The sequence below is a fragment of the Typopeltis vanoorti genome, chromosome 15 (assembly GCF_054136105.1).
Source record: "Typopeltis vanoorti isolate ZY-2024b chromosome 15, IOZ_Tvanoo_1.0, whole genome shotgun sequence".
NCBI classification, from domain to species: domain Eukaryota; kingdom Metazoa; phylum Arthropoda; class Arachnida; order Uropygi; family Thelyphonidae; genus Typopeltis; species Typopeltis vanoorti.
In genome coordinates this window covers 96,008,339-96,022,603 of record NC_143563.1, presented here as the reverse complement: position 1 = coordinate 96,022,603, position 14,265 = coordinate 96,008,339, and the positions used below count along the sequence as shown (strand labels likewise).

Below are 14,265 nucleotides of genomic sequence, written 5' to 3'. Positions count from 1 at the left end.
ATGAAGGATTTGTAATATTCTCTCTGTTGTATCTTCGTAAATATTAAGGGAGATTATATTGCGAATCTACAAATCGCTTAAAATTTATATTTGAAATATTGTTGTATATAAGGAAAAGAAAAATTAAGTTATTGTTAGATGAACCTAGATATTTTAAGAAAAAAAAAATCTTAGCATCAGAAACCTTTTCCAAGTTTTTTCAAGGACTCAGCATAATTGTGTGGTTGGATCTAAACTGTATTTCATGAAGACAAAAACTTCTGTTTCCTAACAGCAACGTCTGTCAGTGTTGGAAAGTATCCAAATGGCTAGATTTTGAGACAAACGTGTTGCTGAGTAGAAACTACTACATTAAATTTTAGGATCTCTCATAAATGCACTGCAATTTTATAAAAATTGACAACTGACAAGCAAAAAAATCAGTTTGATAATTCAAGAAAATATTTCAAGTTGAAATAACTGGCTTATTCAGAAAAACAAAACAAAACAAAACAAAAATAAATAGCATAAAGCCTTCTAAAATCAAATACGTGGATTTTCAATGCTTTACGGTATCATCATCATTATTATTATTATACAGCATTATTTCAAAGTATTATTGTTAGGCCTGTTTATTTGAAAAGGCAACATAAAGAGTCTAAACAATCAAAAACAACAAAACAGTCGAAACAATCAAATGCAACAAAGCAGCCAAAACAATGGTATAAAATTCAAAAAAGGTTCAAAAATAAATTAATATAAACTGGATTAAATCTCTTAAATTAGGTTCTGAAGGGGAAATCAAAGTATATGGACAATCAGATTATCCATTTTATATAGACAAGCATAATTAGTATATCTCTATACTCACTGAGTAATATCATGAAGTTGTTGTGACTACAACGGATTTGTTAATATACGCTGTGAATTATGGACATTTATATTTTTACTTATGTGATTTTTAATAATATTACTACATTTCTTAAATTACGATACGCAATTATGGTATTAAAAACTAACCGCACTGAATTAAACGAACATCAAACTCAGGTCTCATTCAGTGATGAAATCTGTCAATGAGACTGAATAAATTAATTCTTCGTATTATCTTTATCTTTCATGCGGTTGGTTTGTAAGGATTTCTTTTTCATTTAAACAGGCCAACACATATCTATAAATTATTCTCATCCATTTCTTCAGGAGATATCCTCACTCCAACTTTTAGTCTACAAAGAATTAAAAGTTTGTATGTAATGCGACCGAAATCAATGATCAATAGTCCTAAAGACTACTGGCCAATCTTTAAACTAATATGCTCACGCTAAAGTATTATTTGTGTTTGCATTAGAACATATTGTGAATACATAACTTGAAATATATAATCAGCTAAGTAATTCTATAGTTTTTTGTCAGTACTTTCCTAATAAGAAATATTTTCAACTCTGTTTTATTTATGTTTATTTGCAGGTCCCTATGAAGAAAAGATCGAACTCGAAAATGCAAGGTTGTGTCACTCGTTTAGAAGGATAAGTTGTTAAAAATAAATTTTCTGGTTAATTATGAAAATTTATGCAGAATATTCCGCAAATGAGATACAAGGGTGCAAAAAATAATAAACATTAATAATAATAATAAAATTAAAAAAGCAGTATCTCAGAACTGTAAACAAACTTGAAGTTGAAAATACATTCCAGATTAAACTATAGCTTAAGTATCGGATAATATCTGTTTAAAACGTATTCTAGATTAAACTATAGCTTAAGTATCGGATAATATCTGTTTAAAACGTATTCTAGATTAAACTATAGATCAGTATTGGGCAACATCTGTTTAAATTTATTCTAGATTACCTATAGATTATCAATATTGGACAAGATCTGCTTAAAATATATTTAGATTAAGCTATAGATCAGAAGTGGACAACATCTGCTTAACATGTATTCTACCTTAAACTATAGCTGAAGATCAGCAGCATGGACATCTTTTTATAGGTGAAAGCAAGTGGATCTCAGAAAAGAGAAGTTCTGAACCCAATTATTCAGTGTGTGATTTCTCTCTTTTATAAAATACGTCAATTCTAATGAAAAACAATTACCACAACGAAAAAAAAAAACAATAAAAACTATTTTATAGCTAAAAGAAATGTATCAAGGGGAACATGTTGAAGAGAGCCTAACGTATCGTGATGCTTAGTTATCGATAGGATCGCCATTTGTGTTTCTGAAAACACAATTCGAGTTAATCAATATTCGTTTTAAATGCTCCTCCTGTGAATAGCGTTTTAAAATCTAACAAATCTAAATAAATAAATAAATAAATAAAATGTGTTTCAGGAAATCTTATATGAGCTTTATCTTCTGCCAATGGAACTAATTTAGATTTATTGAGGTTAGATTTGAGATAAATTTTAAATTATTCGAGTATTTATAAAATATTCAAATAATTTTATAAAAGAGGAAAAAAACCTTGAAAAAAATTATTTTAGAAAGAAATAAAAGAATTCGGAATCACAAAGAAAACGAAACAAGGTATTGAAGAAACATAAAAAGAAAAACGAAAAATTGCAAATATATAACCAACACATGGATCAATGCTTGACTAGCCTTCGGAGATAAAAGAAATACGTGATGTAGTCGGGGAAATTGGCTACCTGCCATTTCCCGTGCTTGGTGATAGAACAGTCATGTTTGAAATTTGCTTTATCGGACTTGGGAATAACTTTCTGACTCGAACTAATTCAAGGAGTAGATACAACAGGAGGATTTATGACACGAGAATCGGCTAACACTCTCTAAAAGTTTTCGTGTTTATATGTTTTCATTTACGCGAATAGCTAGGGTGTTATAAAACTAGACGAATACATAACTGATATTCCTGTTTGCTATCAGTGAGTATAAGAAACAATGGCAACGGATATTAATAAAAGAAATGAAATATGCAGAGAATGGGAATACTTACAAAAATGAACAAAACCAAACATCAAACATAATTAGATTAGTATGTTAAGAAAAGGAAAATAAAGACATTGTAAGAATTAATTGCGAGTTTTCCCTGTGTTATTCAATTAAAAATGCAACAATGGGAATATTGAACAGTGATAAAAATTCAACAATGGAAGTACCGGAGAGGTTGATAAAGTACAACAATGGAAATATCGAATAGTTTGATAAAAATTAAACAATGCAAATATGCAATAGTTTGATAAAGAGCGACAATAGCGATATGATACCGTTTGATAAAATGCGCCTATGGCAATATAAATGGAAAATATAACACTGAACTAAATACAACAATAGCGATATGATACCGTTTGATAAAATGCGACTATGGCAATATAAATGGAAAATATAACACTGAACTAAATACAACAATAGCGATATATACAGATGTTTAGTCGATACTAAAAATTTGTAGTTAAAATATCACTACACAAGATTTAATGAATGTTGTTAAAATTTAACTCTGATTTTGAACTTCATAACATTGCACTTGAGTGTTGCGAACCAGTTGAGGATGTCAAAACTAAATCCAATTCCCGAATAATATGTTGATTAAAATTCACGTATTTATTAAAGAAAATTCTAAGTGAGACTGACCGGTCTGAATCCTGACATCTTAGTTCGGAAGCACTTCCTCATATTGACGATTAGATGCCAAAATCTTTATTGTTTCTTGTTCATTGCGTCTCACTTTTCTTAAGATGCTTTCTTTTTTTGTGTCAGGCTTTTTGCTGTCACTTGAAATGGTCGGCTGATTTAATGGTCGTCTCTCATATGTCTGTATTTTCCCTTAGAGTCTGATATGACAGCATATCTGCAATAAATCACATTCAGGTATCAGAGTTTCCCTCTTTTCATAAAACACCGGGTACTGTTTCAAATCAAGCGAACACATAAATCAGTTCTATTGGTCGTTGCCAACATCTGGCCATGGAGGAAATAAAGCAGGATAGCCATCACCAACACAAAAATTTCAAAAGTAGATAGTTTAGTATTAATGCATGGAAAACGAAGACAACTTTATCTGAAAATAGCGCCAAGGTTTATGCTTTCACACCAGCGAAGTATCAGATGGACAAAATTATAATTGATGGAGCTCAGATAGTGATGTTTAGGAATTCTCAATAAAAAAAAAAAAAAAAAAAAAAAACGAAAGTGGTATATATATATATTATAGATAGTGGGATTAAGTTCATATTGTATCATGATGGTTGAAAAATGGACAAATACCGAGACCCTAAGTAAAGAATTTGCACACATTTATTGTAATCAGAAAATTCTAATTTTCTTCCAATTTTGGCTATATTTAAAAATATAAAAAAGAATATTTTAAACAATATTATTGTAATATAAAGACTAACTTCATATATGACTTAATAAATGCTACAAATTGGAAGATATTTTCATTAACTGAATAGTCATTCTGAAACCAATTCCTAATTACTATCACATGGTTATTAAATGCAATGCTACAGGCTGCGGATACCCTTGGAGGGTAATGGATGGCAATGCTGTAGCCAATGAAGTTCTAACTGAGGCTCGGTATTGCTGTTACCCTCCTGCCATGATCAGAGCTTTAATAGCTCAATTACACCTTATCCCTACACTGTCCTCTACAGATAATGGAAGATGAAAAGCATTCTTGCTTCGCCCCTTTAAGGATGATAATTAATTTTGAGCTTTTCGTGTTTTTAAATAAATAAATTAGTGGATTATCGCGATAAGATGATTTATATATTTCGTACTGTCTTTATTTGCTTTTTTTTCAACTAGTATATTATTTTAAAGTTATAATTTATATTTCGTATTGTTTTTATGTATTTTGTTTTAATCAACCGATATGGAATAATTTTACTATATCGGAAATAAACTAACATCAATAATAGTAATAATTCTAGCAATGATTATTGAATTAGTAATTTTTCCTCTATTACGGAATTTTTTTAAAACTGAAACTTTGTTTTTTCTTCCATACAATTTAGTCTGTCGTCATGTTCGACTCAATGTGAAGGAGCTACATTTTTTCTTCCTATTCGTAAAAAAACCCACAGCATTTTTTCTTCAGTTCCTTGCGTGGTATGCCGCTAATCGAGGTGAGATACTTACTAAGATAACAAACACGTTTCCTTCCTGAACAAACATAAGAATTCCCAAAGTGGGTTACTCGGAATATGGCGCCAAAAATAAACTTTATTCTGTAGTTTAGAATAAACTTCCTCAACTGATCAGAACAGTTTGTGTATACTCTGAATAATTTACGCATACATCAGAAAGAAAGAAAGATTGTTCTCATATTCAGCAAAATTAAATATTTTAGATACCTCTTCAGAAACGATTACAAACTGCATATCACTAATAAGCAAGCGACAATATATGGTAAGTAATATATTCAGTATAATCTATCTAGACGACTTTCTTTGCTGTTTTAATAATCTGTTCTGAATGTATATGAAAGTAATATGCTAAAATAGAATCAGTATTTTCTAGGAGCATGATAGCAAAATAAATAAATAAAATAAAATAACACGCACCACTTTCTGACACAAATAACGTTAAAAACTTATTATCTTAGTAAGTATCTCACCCTCAACATCTATGCGATGCATGGATTCAAATATATATTAATACATACTTAGCCACATCTGTACAGTTCTCAGAAGATCTGGAATGTTTTACGAAGCATTTTAAAAATGAAAGAAGCACAAATAAATAAAAGAACAGAGAGGATGATGTACTGTTTTTGAACTCAACTTCTCTTTTGATCCAATTTCACACTATCCATTTGTAATATCGTTATCAAAATATATTGTACAAGTTTAGTCAGTGGAATAGATCGATTACATTATAGAATTTCGGTTACCACTTGATATAAGGACTGATTTATTATTTAAGATAAATTGAGTATTTTGTACAAACTTCGTGATCGATTTTAAGTCTATAATTCTACTGAAATACATAATACTGTAATGGGCAAATGATATTACTTGTTAACCGTGATTGAAAGGAGCTTTATACAATACAGACTCGTGCAAAAGTACTCTGTTATCATCATATGATATTAATTATTAACCATATTAATGTCAACGAACTAGTATTTGCACTCAAGCTAGTGAACTTACATTACACCTGCAGTGCAATTTTGCTTAACGAGTACGTTACGATGCTATATGGAAGGGATATACTATTCATTATTATACCATCAAGTACAAAATGGGTATTGGAAGTCGTCTATCCATTGTAATGTTTCAGTTGCAAGATCAATGCCCGCAGTTATCAACTAAAATAAAATACAATTTTTTTTTTAGCTCTCGCTAATGTTCTTGCATTAGTTCCACATTTAGTATGTGAAGCGAAAACTTAAAAAAAAAAAACCTTTTCCTCTATATAATTATTGTCTATTTGACATTGCTATTCTATATTTAAAACAGATAGTTTGAATTAAGAATGCATTAATAAATTATGAAAAATATGCAAACAGTGACAATTATATCTGTATTAGCATATAATTACACCACGAAAAATGGGTCCCAGAACCTTAACAGCAAAATAAATAAAAAACAAAGAGCCACAAATTTCTTCGTGTTATTTAAAAAAATTTATACATTTCATTATTCTAATATGGTAAGATGCTGAAACATTATTGAACATAAAGGATTATTTATCTATATATATGTAATATAATCTTAGAATTATTTATTTTTTATTTTTATTTTATTAAGCCTACAAAATGTGAACCTTATTTAAGTGCTCATACTTGGAGCAAGTTTTGAGAAGGTTTTGACTCAGAATTACGAAAAACAGGGGAGATTTAGGTGAACAATGTCAAGTGGAGTTACTACATAAAGCAGTGTAGGAGAAAACATGAGTAAAATGACTAAAAAATAAGAATACAAATTAGAAAAAAATAAGTAAAAAAGGTGCTTTCTATGATCAAAAAAAGCTGAAATCAATCCTGTATTAATCAGGGAAATAAATGAGTATAAGAAGAACAGAATGGGTTCAGAGATTTGCCAACAATATCTGTAACACGATGGAGTTTGTACAGAGATAACGTTTGTTACAAAAAAAAAAAAAAAATCTGGAGTAAATCTAATTTTTGTTGGAAGAGATATTGTTTTATCTGTTTGTTTTTTCAAGAAAGGAATGAATGAAATGGAAACAAAAGAATGATTTTTTTTTTCATAAATAACACAGAACGCATTTTAATAGCATTGAAGTTAATCAAGTTATTCCCTCCCTTTTGGGAACTGTGCCTAGCGATAGTATCTAAAGGATGGCTATTCTTAAAGCTCTGTTTGCTTGTGTATTGTGAAATAACAAAAAAAAAAAAAATAGCATTTACTAACGTCAGCTAAACTATTCCTAGAATTTTCAGTGAATAAAAGGTCATTCACAATTCACGTAAAAAAAGCACAGTACAAAAACAGACTTTGGTGTGTCGCAGAAGTAAAAAAAAAAGCCATTCAACTTTTCAGAGCCGTTGGGAAGAAAAAGGTTTCGCTCAGTTTCAAAAATAAAAGAAAGATCATAACCTGAGTTTGCGTAGAAGTTATTCATGTCAAACCTGAGTTGTATTTTGGAAATACCAATAATAACTGTCTGAAATTCTCCGCCAAGTATTCAGTGGCATTTATCAAAGCCTGTATAATGTACGTAAAAGAAGTGCGATATAAGAAACAGCAGTGAGTATTCTTTGGTGATTTTTAATATCAAATACGATTTGGGTAGTTAAAGACATTCATAAAAAAAAATTCTCTTTTGCTTTAAATATTACAGACGTGAGATAAATACAAGGATAATTCCATGGCTATCTATCTTCTTTATCAAAAATCAGTCATAGTATTTGTATAATTGAGCATAATATACTGGTTTATAATGTATTCTAAACTATAGATGCATTTCACAGAAGGCTTCGGAACTTATCTTCGCGGTCAGTTCATCAGCATACATGCAATAACTGCCAGATTAAGTAGAATTGGACGAAAATGTAAAAACAAATAGCACGGCACTTCAAATAAGCCTAGATCAACACGCAGACTGCCATAAAGTAGGCGAAACTTCATAAACGATAAATAAATAAAGTAGCTAAAAAAAATAAATAAATAAAATAGAAATTTAAATTTATAGTAATTTGCATGTAATCCTCTAAGAAAGTAATTATACTTCATTGCAAGCAAGTAGCTTCATGGATATAAATTTTTGTATTTTAAATATAAACTTTTGTATTTTAAATGTATTTTAACACTTTTGCTCAAATATTTAAACATTTGTCATTTATATTTTTAAATATAACATGAATAACACTGTTTCATATGCATATAACGTTATTTCTGTTTTTCAGATTGAATTGATGAACGCTAGAAACAACCAAAATGCGCTTCAAATACAAATCCTTTTGTGGAGAATGTTCTGTTATAAAGACTTGTCTGGAAAAGTTCCATTTTGCACAAATCTCTTTATTTTTATTTGTGAAAATTAAGATTTAGTTCAATTCTGTCATTTTATAGTAAAGGAATGGATAGAAGTAACACATTCAAACTTAAAATGTATAACAAAGATTATGCACAACGTCTTTACACATTATGAGAACACATATAACTATTTCTGCACGAATAACAAAAATTGTAGTCCTTATGAGGACTGGCTTAAAGGGGCGAAGCAAGAATGCTTTTCATCTTCCCCATTATCTGTAGAGGACAGTGTAGGGATAAAGTGTTATTGAGCTATTAAAGCTCTGATCATGACAAGAGGGTAACAGCAATTTTTATTTGTTGTTTTTTTTTAAAGATATAATTCTGATTCCGTATATGTTTTGCTAAATTTGCCTTGATAACAAAATGACCAAAATCATCCAAATGTTTGGTTTTATTCTTACAACTGTTCGTCTTTCAATGCAAATTTCAACTTATAAATCATTTCATTATTAAATTAATGAAATTATTTATAACTGCCTATAAATACACACACCCGAACTATGAGATCTTATAATCTTTTGGTTAAACTGCTGTTGATATCAATTATAAACTGAAGTCAGTACTCTTGACGAAGTTTTTAATTTTTCTTTCAAGATCAATTTAGTTGTAATCAGTCTCAAATTAATATCTCAGTAGTATACAAGATTTCTAAGAGATCATAAGGTTTCTAAATAGTGATAGCCAACAGATTAAAAATGAAGTCGACAGCATGTTTTAACCAGTGGCAGTTTGACCTTTATATCTCATTAACTATGATTCCGCAATTTATTATTAAATGAAAATTAATATTAATTTTCTGACACATAAATTTACTTAAGAAATGTTCATATTTATAAATGATAAATGTTAAAACCTAATAGTTGGCATAAAATTCCTATTCAGAATATAATTGCTACTTAAACAAAATTATTAAAATTCCTCTCTTCTTCACTTTTTTTTTTTTTAGAAATAAATCTACGTAAACTATTGCAAGAATAGTTCACCGTTCAACAATTGATCGTGAAAATAATGAACAAGCATTATTGAACGATGAACTATTCAACAATGATATTATTAGCATTGTTGAATCGTGAACTATTCAGAAAATAATTTTATAATCGACTCATACTGTGATATATTGAAAGAAATTCATAATTCGTCTTCCGACATTGAATAACTGCTTGTATAAGTTTCAGGTCATCGATAAAAGAAAATAAATTCATTGCCGTAACAATAAACAAGTATAATATCCGATAAACAGTGCATAAAATTAAGAAATCATAATAAAATTGCAAGCTGATGCAAGGTGGCAATTCTGTATTTAAATATCTCCAAACAGCATAAAATGCAATCTATTTTATAATAAATGAACGAGCAATACAGAAACCAATTTTCATTACGCACATGAGTGAAAAGTAAGCCTTAAGGCTGTCTTACCTTTAACACTTAAAGTATCTCTTTAAGAGGGTGAAGGCTGGTTGTTCGATCGATGAAGTATTCATTTTCAACGGCAGGCGTCCGGAATTCAAATATTGCAATTTCCGTTTATGTGTGCTTCGTTAAAATAAACGAAGAAAAAAAAAATCAAGTTTATCTTTCTCCCCCGCTTACGTGCATGTGTGTGTGTGTGTGTGCGTGCGTGTGTACACACAATGAGGGAGAGAAGAGTAAGGGTAACTTGCATTCCCGGAGCCATACAGATCCTGACGGCAAATCACGGGCTGTTATCCGTTTCTTCCCTTAGAGGTTGATCGCATGTGGGATCACGTCGTCCTTCGCAATTGGTGTGCCGGTAATTTCACCTTAAATTGGACTATTCTGTCAACTTGCCAACGTATGAAGATGTCAGGGACCTGTCAGTGGCTTCTGGGATAAGAAACATTTGCTAAGAAAGAACTTTTTTTTTTTTTTTGGTAGCGACAGAAAATTGTTCGCGGAAATGAGAAAAACACATAAATCTACGAAATACGTCATTTATAACCAGAAGCTTCCCATCAATTTTGCACGAGGTGTTGTTATCCACAAGTTTTATTTTTGAACTGTTTTCAGTGACTTTTGCTTCCACCACCCACTCTAAACTTTTTGCACGTGTTTTTATAATAGAAATCGGTACAACTTTCAGGTATGTAGAATGAAAAATTTCATAATATTTCATTTAATATTTTTAATGGTGTTTTAGAATGAATATAATTTTTAATAACTTTTTTTTACTAAATGCAGTATACTACTTCAAATAATAATTTATTATAAAGTTTCCACTTAATATAATTAATATTTTTCAAATCACAGAAATTTAACAATGAACATGCTATAAAGAAGAATTATTCTTACGTATGCGACACTCAACAATAACTTTTACTTAGGACTGAACTGTATGTAAAATAGCTATTATTTTTATTCCGGAAAAGTGACAGTTTTGTATATTTTTGTGTGCTACTTGTTTAGAAATATCAGCTACAAAGTTTTTATAATAATATTGAATTTGGTTATTTTATAGTTACTGAATTTATAAGATCAAATTACAAAATGAGTAATACGTTTAAAATAAATACTTTTTTTTTTCTCTGCACAGAAAAATACACTTTTACAATTAAGGTTTACGCTGAAATCTTGATATAAATTTAATTTTTATTTAAAATTTCATAGTATTAGAAATTATTTAAATTCAGTAATCATTACTTAAATTGTGGGTTGCCAACAACAGGCTAAACAAAGTGTAAAAAATATTATTTATTTTTTCAAAGGGACCTTTACATCCTATAGTTTAGTGCTTCCCGAACTTATGGATGTAAAGGGCCCTTTGAAAAAATAAAAATATTTCAAAATTCGTAATGTAGAATATTATTATAAATATTTATTGTATTTATATTCAGTACAAAACACACACAGCGAATATTGCAAAAATCAAATGCAAATATTACATTTTTAGCATCTAAAATCACACCAATGTGGGATTTTTTTTCATTAAAATATAAAAAATAACAAAAAAAATAATAAAAATTAAATACGTTTCTTTTATGATAAAAAATATCTACTTAGTCTTAAAACATTTTAAATTTGTTTTCATTACTTCACAACCCCCAAGGGGGCTGCGGCCCACAGTTTGGGAAGCGCTGTCCTAGTTAATAGTATGGGTATATTATTGTAGTTAACATTTATGTGTATGATTATTTGTTGTCACTTATTCTATATATGTTCAGAGGGATTAAACTGAAGTTTAATTTGAAAGTGATCCCCCCCCCAAAAAAAACCTTACTTGCAAATTCTCAGAGCCTTCTTAATTCATTCGGTTTCGGTTGAGTCTTTTGGTTGGAAATACCTCGGATTCGAATCCTGTTTAGGACTTGTATAGCCTTGTCGAGAATCTTCGGTTGAAGATGAGTTAGCCGGTCTCATACGGATGAGGAGGAAGTTGTTTTTCCATTGCAGGATGAAAAATATGGAAATGGATTTTCCATCCTGCAAACAAGTGAGAAGAATACAAACATTGTGTGATCTATCCATAAACACTTCGTCTTAAAATTATAGTTAGGAAAGCCAATCTTTGAAGGCTTATGAGCCTTAAGGCTTGTAATTACCGTATATTATTATCATTATCATTATTGATTCTAAATTCTCGGTTATCATGTCCAAGAATATGAAGATAGGATTTTTAATTACTTTATGAGGTTTCTTTCTCCATCTCTATGTTCTATATCTGCATGCGTACATCAAGAGAAACAAATAAAAACTTTTAAATTTGCACATAAATTAGCGATGTATTAGTAAACATAAAAGGGAGAAAGATTTGTAAATAGCTATAAGCTTATTATTATTATCGCAGCAGTAATTCAGATATTTATGATTAAAGATGAATAATTAGTGACATGTACACTAATATTTTATCTGATACACTACACAATATCAAAAGAAAGCGATAACTATAGAATTATTCTATATCATAGTTACATTTTTATCATCGTTTTTTTTTTCGCTGTTTTTTTATCTGATAAATGTGAATTATTCAAAAATAATCTTGTTCTCTTGTCAGTTATTTCTTTACTGTTGCCTTTATCTCGTATGCTTTTTTATAATATACAGTACTAATATAATAGTAAACTAAAATGCTAATAATACGCATGCGTCATCTTTCAGATTTCCCAGAATTTAAAGATTCTGAGAAATCTGAAAGATGACGCATGCGTATTATTATTATTATTATTATTATTATTATTATTATTATTATTATTATTATTATTATTATTATTATTATTATTATTATAAGGCACATTAAGCAACATTATTTATTTATTTTACAGTGTTGGGTAGTAAATGGATGATTAAACTATTTCTTAGCAATAACGTTTTTCCGCCAACACTGCACTTCTATACATGGTTACAAAATACGAAATAAAGCTGCGTGCGATACATTTTACATTATTTAATACAGTTGAACAGAAAATCCTTTTAAATAGGAAATACTTAAAAGGATTTTGTTGCAGAAAAAGGATCATTGTTGATAAAGATGAAATAAAATGACTTGCGTTGATGCAGCTTATATTTGTGCGATTGTAACAAAGACAAATTAAAAATAAATAAATTTAAAAATAATTTCATTTAAAATTAAACAAAAAATTTAATAATAGAAATAATTTTTGAATTAAAATAAATAAATAATCTTTAAATTTAAATTTATTCACACACCTATAATGATTTTGAATAAAGCAAATTGAACATAATTTAGGAATGCTATAAACTATGAATATACTTGTCATAATAATATTCTACATTTCGTCTCCCACTATCTGCTGATTCTCAGTCTATCTTACTCTACAGGCCGATGATGAGGATTTGTTGAACTCACAAATTATTATTATCTATTAGGATAATATTCAATTGCCATTAAACAGATATCATAAAATAAAATATATTTATTAATATTACTGCACTGTAATTTGGTTGTGTATCCTTCGTATCTTTTAGTAGTTTTTATAAAAGCAGATATTCGGTTATTTGATAGTTTGTAACAGAAGTATTTCGGAAACATTTCATGTAACCAACGATTTCCGCAATAAATCTTTGTTTTACTGAAACTGGTTAATCTTTCATCCGTTTTTATAATACCAAGAAAAGGTGTTAAGATCTGAAGGTCAAATATCGTTATTGGCACTAAAAACTTTTACCAAAATACACTCAATCTTGTTTTGGGGGATGGCGAAAGATCCCACGTTAACAATTGCTCTCTGATTGTTCTACAAACGATCTCTTACATTGCCTTTACAGGAATTGAGACTACTCAGAGAAATTACTTCTAAAGAATTGGTCGTTTTATTGCCTATCATTTCTTGTACAATCAGGTTTCCCACAACGTTAAGTGACCAATGAGAGAAAGCAGAGGCCTATCGTAGTTACAGAAAGAAGATAAAGCTGTACTTTACTCATACATCTTGCTAGACTAACGTCTACTTTTCATCTTTATTCTCTAAAACTATTGTAAGACAAACAACTTAAGATAGCCATAAAAAAGAAATGTATTCGAATAATAATTGGAGTAGCTGAGGAAAAGCGTGCTAGTCAACTGGATTATGAACAAATTAAGGCATCTTCTGTGGAATCGAATACACTCCTATATATTTCGACTCCGAATCAATGAGTAACAATGCACGGGGATGTGTGGAATATCTAGTATTAAACTGTTCGTTTTGAACTGTTGATTTAACCGGTGTCGGATCCCGACTTTAGTTAGCCATGAGCATGCATAGCTCAATTTGTAAACAAACTGTAATGTGAAAAATTAATTCCTAAGCTACATAGAAATAATTCATAATTTACCAATAAACGGTGTCCACTGTGCA

The 14,265-nt window shown here is 29.5% G+C and overlaps 1 long non-coding RNA gene across 1 annotated transcript in view; it reads right to left on the bottom strand.

The window, feature by feature from the left end:
• Positions 1 to 3,706: 3,706 nt before the first annotated feature.
• Positions 3,707 to 14,265, bottom strand: part of LOC150099001 (uncharacterized) — a 41,468-nt gene continuing 30,909 nt past the window's right edge. Inside the window, exon 3 of the long non-coding RNA XR_016549487.1 lies at positions 3,707 to 3,792. This is a non-coding gene — a long non-coding RNA (uncharacterized LOC150099001). The remainder of the gene's footprint in view (positions 3,793 to 14,265) is intronic.